Here is a 14,365-nt window from a genome sequence, read left to right as displayed (position 1 = left end):
AGCTTCGATAAGGAAAGGAAAAGCAGCAAGATTCCCCAGGAGGTGGAGGGATGGAGATGCTGAGCTTCCTGTGCATATGTGAACCTCGAGTTGTGATGGGGCAGCTGGCAGAGCCCTGCTATTCCCCGGGTGTCTTGGGCAGGAAGTCCTGCATTCCAGAAGGCAGTGTCAGGCAAGGCATGAGTGCACCATCCCAGAGAAGGGCTCAGTATGTGTCTCCTTCAGCCTCTACTCTTCCCAGCCTTCTGGAATAGAGAACCCAACCTGACCCTCCATGTATTTGAACCTCTGACGTACAGGAACCACATGGAATGGTTTGCGCATTTGATCCTCCCTCTGTACAAGGCTCTATGCACCGATAACCCCATGGAATAGCTTCTTCTTGGTTGGCGTCTCTTCAGTGCCAGCCTCTGGTCCCTCCACTAGCCTTCTCCTCTGAGGATGAAGTGTCCAGTCCAGGAAACAGAATGTGGGGCCAGGTGCGATGGCTCATGCCTGTAATTCCAGCACTTTGGGAGGCCGAGGCAGGTGGATCACTGGGTCAGGAGTTCGAGACCAGCCTGGCCAACATGGTGAAACCCTGTCTCTACTAAAAATACAAAAATTAGCCGGGCATGGTGGCGGGCGCCTGTAATCCCAGCTACTTGGGAGGCTGAGGCAGGAGAATCGCTTGAACCCAGGCAGCAGAGGTTGTAGTGAGCTGACATCGCACTATTGCACTCCAGCCTGGGTGACACAGTGAGACTCCATCTCAAAAAAAAAATACAGAATGTTTAAGGATTAGGGGGCACCGGAGGTGTCTATTGTGCTGTCACATAAGGGAGGACATGGGGTCATGCTGTGTGGGGTGGAGAGAGGTTGTGCACAGACTCCATTTCATCTGTGACCTTGGATGGACAAATGGCCTCAGCTCTGTGGCTGAAGTAATCTTCCTTAGCCACACGACAGCTTATTTTGCACATCACTTTATTCCCAGCATCTAACACTGTGCCCAGCACATAGTAGGTGCTCAGAAAACATTTGCTAAAGAAGTAATTGAACAAACCAAATGACATCGCATGGCTCAGATATACAAATTGTCTGGGGGTGCAGAATTCTTGTGCTTTCCCATCTCTCCTCTCTGGAACGGTGCTTTATAAATATAAAAGTGTATTTTATATTTTATTTTTAAAATATAAAAATTCCCCCACCTCCCATCCTCCTTCCCCTGCGTCTCATGCCTTTGTCAAAATCAGGGATGCTCTGTGTTTATATGTTTGTTTTAGTTTCTCTGGCCTGTCCAGGAATTCCTTATCCTCTCTGATAAGCTGGTTTGGGAGGTGATCTTCAGCCTCTTCATCTAGTTCCGGAGGGCACTTTCAGCCAGCATCTGGTGCTATGGAGTTGGGCTCTCCTCTGGCCAAGAGACAAGCCAGTCACCTTCCCTGAGAACCACAGCATCAGTCCCCCTGGCTGGATCCAAGGTCTTCACAGCCTCAATACATCACCCCCCTGGGCTGGGATAGACAGTGATAGGGTTTAACTGTGTCCCCAGCCAAATCTCATCTTGAATTGCAGCTCCCATAATTCCTTTGTGTTGTGGGAGGGACCCAGTGGGAGATAAATGAATCATGGGTTTCCCCCATACTGTTCTCATGGTAGTGAGTAAGTCTCACAAGATCTGATGGATTTATAAAGGGTTTCCCTTTTTGCTTGGTTCTCATTCTCTCTTGTCTGCCACCATATAAGACGTGACTTTCACCTTCTGCCATGATTGTGAGGCCTCCCCAGCCACGTGGAACTATGATTCGATTAAACCTATTTTTCTTTATAAATTACCCAGTCTCAGGTATGTCTCTATCACCAGTGTGAAAATGGACTAATCCAGATGGATTCTGCCAAATTCCCTACAGAACTTCCTCCTCTCTCCCCTCTGCAGGTTTCCACACGCATCTGCCAACTGCCAACACCACCCAGTAGCCCCAGCCTTCACCACACAGCAGACAGAGATTCATTAGAGTCACCAGCAAGCGTCTGCCAGGCACTGATAGGATGTGGGAGGTACACAAACAACCCACAGGCAGTTTACATTTTCGTAGAAAGAACACTCAAGAAAACCTAAAGTAATAGCCCAGGTTCAGAAGTCCCTATGGAAGGATTCATCACACAAGATTAGAGCAGTAAAAGAGAGGGAGCATTGCTCATTTTAAAAGTTTTATTTTTAATTATGAAATATTTCAAACACACATAAAATAACAGCAGCATTCTTATCACCCACATTTAACAGAGATCTCTCTCTCTCTCTCATTCTCTCCTTCTGAATTTTTATCCCTATCTCTTTCTTTTCTTTCTTCTTTTGTTTTTAAGAGACAGGGACTTACTCTATTGTCCAGGCTGGAGTGCAATGGCATAATCATAGCTCACTGCAGCCCCTACCTCCCAGGCTCAAGCAATTCTCCCATCTCAGCCGCCCAAGTAGTTTGGACTACAGGCATGCTCCACCATGTTCAGCTAATATTTTGGTTTTTTTTGTAGGAACAGAGTCTTGCTATATTGCCCAGGCATGTCCTCAACTCCTGGCCTCAAGCCATCTTTCCGCCCCAGCCTCCCAAAGTGCTGGGATTACAAGCAAGAGCCACCGCACCAGGCTCTATTTCTTTTTCAAGAAATAAAACTTCTTTAAAGGCCGGGCATGGTGGCTCATGCCTGTAACTCCAGCACTTTGGGAGGCTCAGGCAGGCAGATCACTTGAGGCCAGGAGTTGGAGACCAGCCTGGGAAAAATGGCGAAACCCTGTCTCTACCAAAAATATAAAATATTAGCTGGGCGTGGTGGCATGCACCTGTAATCCTAGCTACTCCAGAGGCGGAGGCATGAGAATTGCTTGAACCTGGGAGGCGGAGGTTGCGGTGAGCCAAGATCGCGCCACTGCACTCCAGCCTGGGTGACAGAGTGAGACTCCATCAAAAAAAAAAAAAAGAAAAGAAAGAAAACCTTAGAGAAGCTGCTAATGCCCCAGCTTAGTCTAGCTTTCTCACTTCCTCTCCCTCTCTGAATGTAACTCTATTCCTGAAATTGATGCTATAGTAGTCAGGGTTCCCCAGAGAAAGGAGAGTGATCATGAGAAATTGGCTCACGCAATTTAGGAAGCTGAGAAATCCCATGATCTGCTCCCTGCAAGCTGGAGATCCAGGAAAGCCCGTGGTATCAATTCCATTCTGAGTCTGAAGGGCTGAGAACCAGGAGAGCTGATGGTGTAAATCTCAGTCCAAGGGCAGGGGAAGATGAGATGAGACATCCCAGCTCAGCAGGCAGGAAGAAAAAGGGCAAATTCCTCCTTTTCCACCTTTAGGTTCTGTTCAGACTCTCAATGAATTGGATGATGCCCACTTACATTAGGAAGGGTAATCTGCCTTACTCAGTCCACCAATTGAAATGTTGGTGTCATCTGGAAGTACCCTTATATCCAGAAAACATGTTTAATCTCAGCATCCTGTGGCGTGGTCAGGTTGATGCATAAAATTCACCTTCACAGACAGATCCCATCTGTACTTTTTGTATGAGGATTCTTGGAGGGGCAGGAAAGCTTCCAGGAAAAGAAGTTAATCAGGAGCCAGATGCGGTGGCTCAAGTCTGTAATCCCAGCACTTTGGGAGGCCGAGGCTGGTGGATCCCCTGAGGTCAGGAGTTTGAGACCAGCCTGGACAACATGGCGAAACCACATCTCTACTGAAAATACAAAATTATCCAGGCATGGTGGTGGGGGCCTCTAATCCCAGCTACCGGGGAGGCTGAGGCAGGATAACTGCTCGAACCTGGGAGGCGGAGGTTGCAGTGAGCCGAGATTACACCACTGCACTCCAGCCTAGGGGACAAGAACAAAACTCTGTCTCAAAAACAAAAACACTGAGGCCGGGCACGGTGGCTCACGCCTGTAATCCCAGCACTTTGGGAGGCTGAGGCGGGTGGATCACGAGGTCAGGAGATCAAGACCATCCTGGCCAACACAGTGAAACCCTGTCTCTACTAAAAACACAAAAAATTAGCCAGGTGTGGTGGTGGGCGCCTGTAGTCCCAGCTACTCGGGAGGCTGAGGCAGGAGAATGGCGTAAACCCGGGAGGCGGAGCTTGCAGTGAGCAGAGATCTGGCCACTATACTCTAGCCTGGGCGAAAGAGCGAGACTCCGTCTCAAAAAAAAAAAAAAAGTTAATCAGGAACTGTGGGGACAGTGTATTCGAGACAGAGGGATCGGTGTGTGCAAAGGCCCAAAGGCTTGGCACACTTGGCTGAGACTAGTTATGAGGACTTTGCATTGATCCAGGGGGAATATGTGGGTGGCCTAAACACAGAAAGTGAGGGTGAGTTATACAGAACAGGGCGGACCCAAGAGAAATTGAGGAAGGAGATCCCCTGGGCCCTGGTGATTCTCCTGTCTTGAAGGAGACAGCGACTCAGGTATAACATCCAGGCTACTTGGGGCTATTGGCAGGCTTCCAGGCTTCTGATTTCAGGAGAGGTGGAGGATATTGCATTTGGTTTCAGTCATGCCTTTAGGGCACCCTGGTAATATCAGATGGGCAACTAGAGAGATCTGGGCTGTATGGCTTTTGCTGCAGAAAAGCAAGCCATAAGTCTGTCTGCCCTTCTATAAACTGGAGAATAAGGCACCCATACAGAGAAGTCTGTATTCAAACCTCTCATCCACTTCTTCCTTCCCTCTCTACCTCCTGACCAAAGAGAAAACTACAGCCTGTCTTGGGTATTTGCCACTGTTCAAACCTTAGACTCACCCAGTGTTCAAGAAAATTGCTCAGTTTCCTTCACACTCTCTGATATCATTTAGACCCAGCATCAGCCTGGCTCTACAGGAACTGGGCACGTGAGGGAGTTTCATGCCAATGGCAGGCTGGAAGGCGGGAATAAAATCAAAGCCGTCCCTGAGAGGGTAAACTAGCTAGTGCCATGGAGAAAAATCACAGCCGACTGGGCACAGTGGCTCACGCCTGTAATCCCAAGCACTTTAAGAGGCCAAAGCGGGCACATCACCTGAGGTCAGGAGTTCAAGACCAGCCTGGGTAACACAGCAAAACTCCATCTCTACTAAAAATACAAAAATTAGCCAGGTGTGGTGGTGTGCACCTGTAATCCCAGCTACTCGGGAAGCTGAGGTGGGAGAATCGCTTGAGCCCAGAAGGCAGAGGTTGCAGTGAGCAGAGATTATAGCCACTGCACTCCAGCCTGGGCAACGGAGTGAAACTCTGTCTCAGAAAAAAAGAAAAGAAAAGAAAGAAAAATCACAGTGCCTCAATTGCCCGTATTAAAAGAAATCCCACTGCTGATTTTGCCATCGTTTCCTTTGTATCCACTGATTTCCCAAAGAATTTAAGGAGAAACTCTGTAGCAGTTTCCAAGGTTCAAATAAACAGCAGTAGTGGCCGTGGGATCAAAACTCCATTCCAAGAACATTGCTCCACTCAGTTCAGTATGATTCCTTTCAAGGCCACTTTTTCTTTCTATACATTTATTTCATTTTCAGAGTTGGGGTCTCACTCAGTCCCCCAGGCTGGAGTGCAGTGGCATAATCATAGCTCACTGCAGCCTGGAACTCTTGGGCTCAAGTGATCTTCCTGCATCAGCCTCCCAAGTAGCTAAAACTAGAGACTTTAAGACCCACCAGCATGCCTGGCTAATTTACGTTTATTTTATTTTTGTACAGATGAGGTCTCACTGTACTGCTCAGGCTGGCCTTCAGCTCTTGACCTCAAGCGGTCCTCCTGCCTTACCCTCCCAGAGCTCTGGGAGTACAGACACATGCCATCACCCCTGGCTAATTAAAAAAAGAAAAACATCCCAGCACTTTGGGAGGCCAAAGCGGGTGGATCACAAGGTCAGGAGATTGAGACCATCTTGGCCAACATGGTGAAACCCCGTCTCTACTAAAAATACAAAAATTAGCTGGGTGTGGTGGCACACGCCTGTAATCCCAGCTACTCGGGAGGCTGAGGCAAGAGAATCACTTGAACCTGGGAGTCGGAGGTTGCAGTGACCAAGATTGCCACTGCAGTCCAGCCTGGCGATAGAGCAAGACTCCGTCTCAAAAAAAAAAAAAAAAAGAAAGAAAGAAAGAAAAGAAAAACAAGGCTGGGCGCGGTGGCTCACGCTTGTAACCCCAGCACTTTGGGAGGCCGAGGCGGGTAGATCACGAGGTCAGGACATCAAGACCACGGTGAAACCCCATCTCTACTAAAAATACAAAAAAAAAAAAAATTAGCTGGGCGCCGTGGCGGGCACCTGTAGTCCCAGCTACTCGGAGAGGCTGAGGCAGGAGAATGGCGTGAACCCGGGAGGCGGAGTTTGCAGTGAGCCGAGATCGCGCCACTGCACTCCAGCCTGGGTGACAGAGCGAGACTCCGTCTCAAAAAAAAAAAAGAAAAGAAAAACAAAAATCACACTCTTTTTTTTTTTTTAAGAGGTAGGGTCTTGCTATGTTGCCCAGGCTGGCCTTGAACTCCTGTAAGGCCCTTTAATAATGTGCACACCCAAGCGATGTGGTCACTTGCACTCTCAGCCACAACCTCCTCTGCCCCACCACACACATTGCTCATCTTGACCTCAGCTCAATTATTTAACAGATTTATTGCCAAACCTGGGTTTTCATGCACGATTTCCAGGAAATGTGAGAGTTGAAATCAAGTTGAACTCATGTGGTTTTGCTCCTTAACTTGAGTTTCCTCTAAGATTTCTGGGAGACCTTATATCTCTGTCTTCAGCAATCTCTGCTGGTTGCTTATTTTGACTCTAGGAAGCTTTAAGGTAATCTATCCTATTAAACCCAAATAGAATGTTGGCAAGAGTTTTAGCATCAGCCCCCACCAAAGAATAGTTTATCTTGCCTGAGAAGTATAAAATCGAATATCCATGTCATTGGAGGGAATTTTCTTTGCTTGGCTTTCTGAATAAAATATGCTTTGAACTCCTTTACTGGAGGAAATTTAAAAAATTAAAAATAAAAGCAAAATGTCTTCAGTTGAATCACTTTGGCAAAACCACTGCCCCTGCCTTCTCTCAGCAAGCTTGGAGGCTTCAGAATTTTTATGAAAGTGTCTTAGCATTGAGCCATTTTCCAAGTGTAACTGCATATTAACACCTGTCACCATATTGAAAGACCTGAGAATCAGTTTATACTCACTTGTCAGGACAGAAACCTTTAGTGTAAAAACTGATGTGAAATAGGAGAGACCCTTACAACACAACTTGATTAGTTTCCAAATATATTTTAGCAGAACCACAGAGATGTATATACCCAAAGGGATTAGAACCTGGCCCATTCTTGTCTGCCACTCCATGAAGCAAAGAGGGACAACTATTCTCAGGAACCATCTTCTATTTTTCCATCAGTAGTAATTTTCTCTATGCTTTTCCTTACTTTATCATGTATTTGTAGTGTAAAAGCCATTCAAGAAGACATAAGCAGGTTTGGCATGGTGGCTTATACCTGTGATACCAGTGCTATGGAAAGCCAAGGTGAGAGGATTGCTTGAGGCTAGGAATTCAAGACCAGCCTGCGCAACATAGCAAGGCACCATCTCTGCAAAACAAGTTCTTTATAATTAGCTGGGCATGGTGGTGTGCACCTGTAGTTCCATTTATTTGGGAGGCTGGGCAGGAGGTTTGCTTGAGCCCAGGTGTTAAGGCCTGTAATGAGCTGTGATTGTACCACTGCACGCCAGCCTGAGTGACAGAGCAAAACCCTGTCTGTAAATAAATAAATGAAGTTAAAATATAATGCTTCAGGCCAGGCATGGTGGCTCACGCCTATAATCCCAGCACTTTGGGAGGCCGAGGCAGGCAGAGCATGAGGTCAGGAGATCGAGACCATCCTGGCTGACACAGTGAAACCCCGTGTCTACTAAAAATACAAAAAATTATCCGGGTGTGGTGGCAGGCACCTGTAGTCCCAGCTACTCAGGAGGCTGAGGCAGGAGAATGGCACGAACCTGGGAGGTGGAACTTGCAGTGAGCCGAGATGGCACCACTGCACTCCAGCCTGGGTGACAGAATGAGACTCCGTCTCAAAAAAAAAAAAAAAAAAAAAAAAAAAATATATATATATATATGAAAATGCTTCATTATACTCTTATTATGTATTATTTTTCTTTCCTATGTTTCCATTAAAATAATCATGAATATGTACAAATAGAGGGACAAAATTTGACACTGGAAACCAAAGATAAAAGTTGAGAAAAAAATTTCTGATAACCACAGAACCAGAAAGACTGAAAAAACTGAAGAAATTCAACGGATGATTAACTTACATGCTACCTTTTGAACCATAGTAATTCTGCCAAGCTACAACCAATGGGGAGTCCACAGCCAGCTTAAAATAGAACAGCCTACATCTTTCCTTTCTCACATAATAAGTGCCCTTTTCTTTCCTTTACTACCCATGTCTGTGGTTTTGGGGGAATCAGAGGCTCTCTATCCTAGAGATATCCACTGTTCTCTCCTTTACCTCATCTGAGAAACACAGGCTTGGGCCTAACAGCTAATTTCTCATCAGAAACCAAGAAGGTCAAAAGCTGTTAGGATGACATATTCAACATGCTGAAAGGAAATAAAACACTGTGAACCAAAATTTTACATCGAGCAAAACTAAAGTCAATATAAATGGATGTTTTGTTTGTAACTCTTTTTTCTGTCTGACCAAAAAGACAACTCAAAGAAGCAAGAATTATAAATCTATGTTAAATGGGCATATAAAATATAAAGATGTAATTTGTGAAAATAACAGCATAGAGGAAATGGACAAGACTGAGATGGGTTTGTTTACTGGTTAGTTCTACCAATATTTAAGGCAAAAATTATAACAATTCTCTGCAATCTCTTTCAGAAGGCTGAAGCAGAGGGAATACTTCCTAACTCATTCTATGAGGCCAGCATCACCCTAATATCAAAGCAAAACAAAGATATTACAAGAAAAAAATGACCAACTCATAACTTTCATAAATATAGATGCAGAAATTCTCTAAAGAATTAGCCAATGTAATCCACCAATGTGTAAACATAATTATGTACCACAATCAAGTGGAATTTATCCAAGTTACACAAGGCTGGCTCAGTATTTGAAAAATCAACTAATGTAATCCATCACATCACTTTCTAAAGAAGGAAAAGTTAAAATATAACAGATGTTGGCAAGGTTGCAGAGAAAAGCTAATTTTTATTGGTGGGAAGGTAAATTGCTTCAGCCACTGTGGAAAGCACTTTGTAGATTTCTCAAATATTTTAAAATGAACTACCATTCAACCCAGCAATCCCATTACTGGGTGTATACCTAAAGGAAAATAAATCATTCTACCAAAAAGACATCTGCATCCATATGTTCATCACAGCACTATTCACGATAGCAAAGACATAGAATGAACCTAGGTGCCCATCAGTGGTGGATTGGATAAAGAAAATGTGATATATATATATATATACACACATATATATATATATACACACACATATATATATATATATATATATAAATACACACACACATCATGGAATACTATGCTGCATTAAAGAATGAAATTATGTCCTTTGTAGCCACATGGATGCAGCTGGAGGCCATCATCCTAAGTGAATTAATGCAGGAACAGAAAACCAAACACCACTTGTTCTCAATTATAAGTAGGAGCCACACATTGGGTAGATACTGGGGACTACCGGAGGGGAACAGGGCTGAAAATCTACCTATTGGGTACTATGCTCACTACCTGGGTGATAGATTCGTTCATACCCCAGACATTAGGTTCATGAGATATACCCATGTAACAAACCGGCACGTGTACCTCCTGAACCTAAAATGAAAGTTTAAATTATAAAACAATAACAATAAACCAAAGTAAATCAAACCAGGAGAATAAATTACCTTTCACCTATAGCTGAAGACCTGTTCCTGTACATGGCCAGCTATTAGGAGACCCAGTGTGGTCAAAGCATTTCTAATTTCTCAACATCCACCAGATCCTCAGCCTCACAACAGGACTTATTTTTGAGAGAAAAGTATATGGGGTTTTTGGGTGGGGGAGGGAGGATTACAATAACTATTAGTTCTAGTTTCATAGATAGCAATAAAATCCATAGTTAGTTTATTATTATTAAATAAAATATTTTTACTATAGGCTCTATTTATAGTGTTTAAATAAACTACATTTTAAATATTAAAAAAAAGAAAATTACATTTGTATCAGTAGATGCAGAGAAAGCATTTGACAAAATCCAATACCTATTCATGATAAAAACTCTCAGTAAACTAGAAATAAAAAGGAATTTCCTCAATGTGATAAATACTACCTACAAAACACCTACATCTAACATCATACTTACTAGTGAGACATATGAGGCTTTCCCACTAAGATCAAGAACAAGGCAAGGATACCCCTTCCCACCACTGCTTTTCAACATCATACTACAAGTCCTACCTAATGCAATAAAACATAAAAAGGAAATAAAAGAAAAGGTACACTGATTGGTAAGAAAGAAATGAAACTGTCTTTATTCACAGATGACATGATAGTCTGAGAAGAAAATATGAAATAACTGACAAAAACAACTCTTGGAGCTAATAAATGATTATAGCAAGGTTGCAGGATACAAGATTAATATACAAAAATCAATCACTTTCCTATATACTAGCAATAAACAAGTGGAAACTGGAATTAAAAACACAATGCCACTTTCATTTTTACCCGCAAAATAATATACTTAGGAATACATATAGCAAAGTATGTACAGGATCAATGTGAGGAAAACTACAACACTCTAATGAAAGAAATCAAATAATAGCTAAATAAATGGAGAGCCATTCCATGTTCATAGATAAAGATTAAATACTGTCAAGATGTCGGTTCTTCCCAACTTGATCTATAGCATCAGTGCAATTCCAATCAAAATCACAGCAAATTATGTTGTGATATTGACAAACTGGTTTTACAATTTATTATGAAGAAGCAAAAGACTCATAGTGGCCACCACATTATGAATTGAGAAAAATTAGGGGACTGGTAGTACCTCACTACAGTGATCAAGATTGTATGGTATTAATTAAAGAAAAGACAAATAGATCCGTAGAACAGAATAGAGAGCTCATAAATAGACTCATAAATATAGTCAACTTTTCTTTTAAAAAGGAGCAAAAACAATAACATGGAGGAAAAAATAGTCTTTCAGCAAGTGGTGCTAGAACAACAGGATGCCTACATGCAAAAACAACAACAAAAAAGAATCTAGTCACAGACTTTGTACCATTCACAAAAACTAACTCCAAATGGATCACAGGCCTAAATGTGAAAGACAAAACTATAAAATTCCTAGGAGATAGCGTATGAGAAAATCTAGATGACCTTGGGTTTAGCAGTGACTTTTTACATACAATATCAAAGGCACAATCCATAAAAGAAAGAAGTGATAAGCTGAACTTCATTAAAATTAAAATTTATACTCTGTGAAAGGCGCTGTCAAAAGAATGAAAAAAGTCACAGACTGGAAGAAAATATTTGCAAAAGACATATTTAATAAAGGACTATCATTCAAAGCATACAAAGAATTCTTAAATGCAACAATAAAAAAACAAACAACCCAATTAAAAAAGAGACAAATACCTTAAAAGATACCTCCCCAAAGCAAATATACAGATGGAAAATAAGGATATGAAAAGATGTTCACATCATATTTCATCATGGAAATGCAAATTAAAATAATGAGATACCACTAACCTATAAGAACAGCTCCAATCCAGAATATTGACAACATCAAGAATGTGAAGCAAAGAAATTTTCATTCATTGCTGGTAGGAATGTAAAATGGTACAACCACTTTGGAAGACAGTTAGGCAGTTTTTTACAAACTAAACATTTTCTTGCCATATGATTCAGGAATCTTGTTCCTTGGAATTTAACCAAAGGAGGTGTAAACTTATGTCCACCCAAAAACCTGCATATGGGGGTTTATAGCAGCTTCATTCATAGTTGGAAAGACATGGAAGCAGCCAAGATCTCCTTCAATAGGTGAGCGAATAAATAAACTGTGGTACATCTAGGCAATGGAATATTATTCAGTATTAAAAAGAATGAGTTAGCAGCCATAAAAAGATATGAAGAAACCTCAAGTGCATATTACTACAGTAAATGAAAGAAGCAAAACTGGAAAGACTATTTACTGTATTATTCCAATTATATGACATTCTAAAAAAGGCAAAACTATGGAAACCATAAAAAGATCAGTAGTTGCCATGAGTTAAAGGGAAGATAGCAATGAATAGGGAAGGCATAGAGGGTTTTTAGGGCAAATATCCAAAACCATAGATTATACAACACAAAGAATGAAGCCTCATATATGCTGTGGACTTTGGGTGATAACGATGTGTCCATGTAAGTTCATCAGGTATAAGAAATATGTCACTCTGCACTTTGGGAGGCCGAGGCGGACGGATCACGAGGTCAGGAGATCGAGACCACGGTGAAACCCCGTCTCTACTAAAAATACACACAAAAAAATTAGCCGGGCGTGGTGGTGGGTGCCTGTAGTCCCAGCTACTTGGAGAGGCTGAGGCAGGAGAATGGTGTGAACCCAGGAGGCAGAGCTTGCAGTGAGCCAAGATCGCGCCACTGCACTCCAGCCTGGGCGACAGAGAGAGACTCCGTCTCAAAAAAAAAAAAAAAAAAAAGAAATATGTCACTCTGTTAGGGATGCTGATAATGGGAAAGTCTGTGCATGTGTGAGGGCAGGGGATAAATAGAAAATCTTCGTACCTTTCAGTCAATTTTGCTGTGAACTTAAAACTGCTCTAAAGTAATGTCTTTAAAAAAAAAAAAAGGTGAGGGGGAGTGACACAAGCATGATGGCAGACTAGGAGTTTTCAGCACTCATTCACCCACAGGAACACTGATTTTGACAACCACCCACAGATAAGAGTCCATTTGTGAGAGCCTGGGAGTCCAGCAGAGAGGTCCCAGCACCTCACTGGAGCAAAAAATCTGAAAATAGATGCACTGAAAAGGGTAAGAAGAACAATTTCACTTTACTCATGTCACCACACCCCCAAAGCAGCACAACTCAGTGCCAAGAGAACTCCTTGGCCTGTAGTTTCTCCCACAGGGGAAAGTGAAAGCATAGTGAGTGCCTGTTTTCCCCAACCATGTGGGATGCTGTCCAAGAGGTCCACTTCTTTTTTTCTCATCCAGAACACGAAGCGGATTGGCACAGCTGAATAATCTGGGACCAGATAAAAGCAACAATAAGAGACAGGGGCTCAAACCATCTGGGACACAGAACTCAACAAAAGGCTGTTGTTTCTACTAACTACCTCACATTCTTCTCCAGAAAGAGGCCTACCCATGAATGTAGTTAGGACATGGCACCTGGAGATTTCCCCAACTAACTTATGCACTCACCCAGTATTCTGCGTGCCCCTCTTTTCCCACAGCTGATACCCTGAGTGCATTCCCACTGATAGCACACTCAAGCATCTGCAGGTCATGCACAAGCACAGACAGACAGCTGTCTCAGCCCTGCTAGATTGGGAAAAGGCATTTAACCTTGCATACTTTAGAGAACTGCCCTGGGAAAAATAAACAGGACACTCTCAGCACCCAGCCTGCCTTTGCATAATCAAAAGAAGGCATAAAATCCTAAGACCTTCTCCTCAAGAGAGAACAAGAGAACTAGAGTGTATCAATGAAAATGTCTGAGAGACCCCCGAATTGCTAGTTGGGCTGACTGGTGAAGGTCTTTCTCTTCTAAAACCAGTCAGTAAAGACTGGATGAGGTCACTGCTTCTTCACATGTGAATACAGCAATGCAAGACTTCAAGAAACGTGAAAAATCAGTGAACGAAAACATCACCAAAGAAACTCAATAATACTCCATTAACTGACCCTATAGAAATGGATATCTCAAAACAGTTTGACAAAGAATTGAAAATAATTGTTTCAAAGGGCTCAGTGAGCTACAAAAAAACAACTCAATGAAATCAGGAAATCAATACATAAACAAAATAAGAAGTTCAACAAAAGATAGAAATTATTAAAGAGAACCAAACACAAAATCTGGAGGGGAAGAATACAATAGGAGAAATGAAAAATGCAATAGAGAGCTTCGACAGCAGATTCCACCAAGTAAAAGAAAGAAATCATGAATTCAAAGCCAGATCATTTGAGATTATTCGGTCAGAGATGACAAAAGAAAAAAAGAATAAAAAAGAATGGGGAGGCCAGGCGCAGTGGCTCACACCTGTAATCCCGCACTTTGGGAGGCTGAGGCAGGTGGATCACGAGGTCAGAAGATTGAGACCACGATGAAACCCCTTCTCTACTTAAAAAAATACAAAAAATTAGC

The sequence above is a fragment of the Nomascus leucogenys genome, chromosome 17 (assembly GCF_006542625.1).
Source record: "Nomascus leucogenys isolate Asia chromosome 17, Asia_NLE_v1, whole genome shotgun sequence".
Classification (NCBI taxonomy): Eukaryota; Metazoa; Chordata; class Mammalia; order Primates; family Hylobatidae; genus Nomascus; species Nomascus leucogenys.
Note: the sequence above shows the minus strand (reverse complement) of the source record.